General features: G+C 42.7%; 1 long non-coding RNA gene across 1 annotated transcript; it reads left to right on the plus strand.

The window, feature by feature from the left end:
* Positions 1 to 1,048: 1,048 nt before the first annotated feature.
* Positions 1,049 to 4,646, plus strand: LOC114045540. Its single transcript, XR_003569383.1, has 3 exons — positions 1,049 to 1,268; positions 4,041 to 4,264; positions 4,425 to 4,646. It is a non-coding gene; the product is annotated as an uncharacterized LOC114045540 (long non-coding RNA).
* Positions 4,647 to 5,219: the final 573 nt, after the last annotated feature.

Consider the following 5,219-nt stretch of genomic DNA (forward strand, 5'->3'; position numbering starts at 1 on the left):
TTCTATCCTGGGCCCTCCTCTCTTCTCCCTCTACACTACTTCACTTGGAGGTCTCATTAGCTCCCATGGATTTAATTACCATCTCTCTGCTGACTATCTTTAAATCTACCTCTCCTGCCCCAATCTTTCTGCTGATTTGCAAACTCCCATCTCCAATGGCCTTTCAGACATCTTGAACTGGATGTCCAGGAGACATCTTAAACCCAATATAAACAAAATAGAACTCATCTTTCCCACTAACTCCTCTCGCTTCCTACCTTCTTTATTACCTTAGATGGCAACACCATCCTCCCAGTCTCTCAGGTTCACAACCTAGGAATCATCCTGGATTCCTCATTAGAATACTAAGTCTGGAGTCGGGAAGACCTGAGTTCAAATCTGACCTCAAGTAGCTGTGTGACCCTGAGCAAGTCATTTAGCCCTGTTTGCCTCAGTTTCCTCATCTGTAAAATGAGCTGGAGAAGGAAATGGCAAAGCACTCCAGTAGCTTTGCCACGAAAACCACAAATGGGGTCCCAAAGAGTTGGACATGATGGAAATGACTGAACAACAATCCCCTTTTTACGGGTGAGAAAACTGAGGCAAGCAAAGATTAAGTAACTTGCTCAGAGTCACATAGCTAGTAAGCGTATAAGACTGGATTTGAACTGAGGTCTTCCTGACTCCAGGCACATTGCTTTATTCATTATATCCCTAGCTGCCTGCTTAAGGAACATGAGCCTATATATTCCTTGTGATCAAAAACTGTGCAAACTCACTGAACTCTGGGGGTCATCTATGATGGAACTGAATTATTATGGAGGTTTTTTGAGGTGGTAGGAACACTGCCAATTGTATTTCTACATACAAGCCATTGCCTAAGAAAGGGGACCATCTGGTTAGATAAGTGTTTATAAAGGAATGTAGGCAGAGTGCCCACAAACTATCATACCATCGGAGGCTTCCTAATTGGATGAGAGTAAACAGGGAATTGTTAAACAGGGAAATGAGCTCAACATAGTTCAGCAATCTTAGACTCCAAAATCAGCCTGAGCTTCTTCTAGGACAGAAGACACCTTTCTCTTCTGGGGCCCATAAAGGAGCTAGATATCCCCAGCCTCAGAAGAATCATGACTAATCTAGGCTAGGAAACAGTAGCTCCTAAAACAGTTAAGAAATTAAGCATTGGACTAGGTGATTTTCTTCCAATCTCACTTTTGTGGATACAAAAGAAGGTCCCTGTTTTTTTGCTGGCAGATCTGCAGCCTAAAGGAAGGAACTCAGCTCAGGTATTTTACTTGGGCTTTTGTTTTGCCCTAACTTCATTTGCATGCCAGTTAAAAAGAGTGTGAAAGGAGCTTAGCCCCTTTGCTACCCCACCCCCCAAGCTCCAGAGGGTCTTCTATTCATTTGTTTAGTTGATTTGTTTTGAGTTTTGGTTTTTTTGGCAATGTTGTAGAAATAGAGTTTGAGACTACAGACTCATAATTGGTTGAAATAGGAGTTACAAGGAATTTCTCAACTCTAAGTTGTTTGAGACCAGACAAAGGCAGTAAAAGAACTGACTTAATCATAGCCTGGGGCTATTCTACTGGTTTTTCTGGGTTACTCTGGTTGGGTATAATTGCTTATACCCCTTCCTAAACTCTGGACAGGTGTTTGGTGCAATGAATAGAGCACATGACCTGGAATCAGGAAGGCCTGAGTTCAAATGTGGCTTCAGACACTTACTAGCTGTGTGACCCTGGGCAAGTCACTTATCTCCTGTTTGTCTCAGCTTATTCATCTGTAAAATGAGCTGGAGAAGTAAAGGGCAAACCACTTCAGTATCTTTGCCAAGAAAACCCCAAATGGGGTCACAAAGAGTCAGACAAAACTGAAATGACGAACAACAACAAAAAAAACACTGACCTTCATCGGGTACAGGCTATTCCAGCCATTACTTTTAAGTAGAAGGCCCTGAAGATCTAAGGCTTGGCAAATCCATCTCTGCTATCATGCTAGGCCAGTGAAAGCCATGATGCGGTACCCAGGAGAAGCTGAGACAGAACACCCAGCAAACAGCAGCAGGTTGACATCGCCAGGGGCCTTCAGCAGCTCTGCGGCACCAAAAGTGTTAGTTGCCTAAGTTGTATTTGCTTTCCACATTTGGGCCCTGGCTCCCTGGATGCAAGTGCCCCTTCACTTATGTTCCCTGGATACACACATGTTGTTCCCTATGTATGTGACTCTTCCCCTCTGGAAGTACGGTAAACCATGGGAGATAGTGCTTCATGTGTGTTTGTGTGGCAAGGATCTTTTCTTGTTATTTTATTTGCTATGCTGTTTGATTAAATGTCTTTTATTTCAGACTAATGGGTCCTCTAGCTGGCTCATAAAAGCCAACATAGCTCATGAGCTACAGCTTTGAGAGGATACTGTGGTACTAAGTGTCACAAATTTGAGGGAGATTTTCTGAGGGGCCTCTGTATGGGGGGGTGCCCCAGACATGTTGATGTCTTCCATTTTTCTATCACAGAAATTTCTCAATACACTCCTCTTCCCTCCCTGATGAGGCTTCTCTTCTAACAATAACAAAAACCATTAGCCAAAAACAAACTGGAAAGAAAACACCTGACATCAACCGTGTCTGACAATATGCACAGCACTCCTCATTCATAGGAACCAACTTCTCTAATGAAAAGGAGATGCACTCCCTCATCTCTTCTCCAGGGCCATGACTTTTCTAGCTAATACAATTCTGTTCAGCCATGAAGAACACACCCAGAAGTGAGCTCACAAGTGGTAGTATGTGTGCTCATGTAAAAAAAAAAGTGTGTATACATATACATAAAAACACATATGTGTATATACATATATATGTGTGTATATGTGTATATATATATATTTATATGTACACACATACATCACATCCCTTCTTGTACTACTTCTCCAACTCCTACTTACATTGGTAGCATATGTCCCCAGAGGGTGATTGACTACTTCTCACGAGCCCCCACCAGTATATATCTTATCAATTATCAGTCAGACTTAATTAGCTTTTAGAAAGGGATTTACTAAACAGACATAGCAAAGATAGTTGTTTGATAATTATTCCCCCAGGTGTATGAGGCACATTTGTCCCTTGTACACACAAGGTTTTGGGGGAGAGTGGGCTGAACTGTAGCTCCTGGTTACTTAAAGTCCTTTCGTCTCTTTGTGGAGTCCTCACGAAATTCCCCAAAGGTGCAGTTCTCTGATGGGCCGTGCCCTTGGAGAGCTTCTTTTCCTCAGTGTGCCTAATTTATTCTCAATATGTCTGACAGCTTCCAATGCAGACACTGCAATCATCCCCCGCTTCCTTGGAGATACTGTCACTGGCTCCAGTGCACAAGTCTTCCAACCTTTCAACGTTCCTAATGTTGTAACCTGATCAAATTTGTCTCTGGATACTGGATTACCTTTTTTCAGGAGACTTTTTGTTTGTCTGTCTCTACTCTCGGTTGGATGAGTAATCCACTACTACTCTGATCTCTCTGATAATATGCTCGATGGAAAATGAGACATGAACGGGGAAGCACCATCTTCTGTTTTCATGAGCTATTCCCTATCAGGGTCCTGGAAACCCTCCTAAATTTGGAATCCTTTCTCACCCCACTACCTAGCCCTGAACTAGCTTTCTGTTTAACATGTAGCCCAACAGGTGTGACAATCTTCAACCAATCCCAAGATATTTTCCGTACAGCATTATCTGTCTTTTACATTGACTCAAAACCCTTATGACTCTTTCAAATTGACTGTCAGTTTATTCGTATCTAATTTACTTTTGATTGATTTGAGATGTCTGAGCCTTCTGCGATTAATTGTGGTGGAAATAAACCCCACCCTCACATATGCTTCCACATTTCTTTTTATACATGGATATTCAACTGAACGATTTTTCATGTGCAAGAAAACAAGATTTTCACAGCTCCTCCTAGAAACTGTGACTTTATTTGGAGATACCAAAGGTGAATCCACTGTCTCTCCTCCCTGAGAACTGGATGCGATATCCTATGAGTACAATTCTTACTTTCTCCTAGGTACTCAACAATGCATGCTAAGCAAGTTTCCTGAAGTTGGTTTGAATCTTCTAACCACAAAACATCTTAGGAGCATGGAACTCCGTCCCTTCCTCCTTCCCCACCCCCACTACCCCATGGGAGCACACGTTTTTCCAGCCAGACAAAGAAAGAAACAAAATGGAGTGAAACCGAGCCAGAGAGCCAAAGTTTCATTAGGGACATCTGAATATAACTGTCTATGTGTAAGTATTCATGCTTGTCCATGTATGTCTCTGTGCTGAATATGTGTTATAGCTGGGCATGTCTGGGATTTCATGTATATATCTGGGTTTGAGGGAGAGGGCAGAAGGGGCAACAATTCCCTTTCCCCTCTATACCAGCACTCTTTAATTCCTCTCAAAGTTTCCAGAGCACAGGACATATGCTGGCCTAGCCTGGCTGTGCCAATGGCATTAGTGTGGAGGACATCAGAAGGATGTTGGATCCAGTCCCAAACACATCCTGAACCTCTCAGCAAAGAGCAACTGAAACTCAAGGCCATGGGAATGGAGAGTGTTTTCCATGGACACTCTGAGTTTGTGGAGTTAATCAAGCATTTTCAATAGTCTCTTTGGGGAAGCTGGTCTCTGTATCTTAAAAGCTTGCTATTGTGTTCTGTTGTTTAAGTTAAAGTTTAAATGGTCATAAAGTGAGCAAAAAATGAAAAGTGTGGTCCCTTGAAGTAAACTCTCTAAAGGAAGAAAAGGAAAAATGAGGACTGGGAGGAAATCTCCCTAGCATCAGGGGAGGAAACCATGCAGGAGAGGGGACTCATGTCTGAGAGTCCCCACAAACCTGATAGGAAGCAGACGCAAAGCAGGTCCAACCTAGGTCCTTCATGATAGGGCCAGAGCATTATATGTGCTACCCTGCTGCCCAAGAAAGCTTAGCTTTGGGGTTTGGGTTGGTTGGTTGGTTGGTTTGAGTTTTGGTTTTTTTTTTTGTTGTTGTTGTTGTTGTTGTTTTTTAAGCAGAACTCCAGAATGAAAGGATCCATTTCTTTTTTTCAAACTAGAAGAGAAGCTTAAATTCAGCAAAGAAGAGTCTAGAAGAGGTGAGTCATGTGTAGCATAATCAGGGAGCCTGAGGCTTGATAGGGTCCCACCACAAAAGTGAATGGAGCACTGGACTGGCCTTCAGAAGACCTGGGTCTGTAGC

Source organism: Vombatus ursinus, unplaced genomic scaffold (genome assembly GCF_900497805.2).
Source record: "Vombatus ursinus unplaced genomic scaffold, bare-nosed wombat genome assembly UNPS02014778.1, whole genome shotgun sequence".
In the NCBI taxonomy this organism is placed as follows: Eukaryota; Metazoa; Chordata; class Mammalia; order Diprotodontia; family Vombatidae; genus Vombatus; species Vombatus ursinus.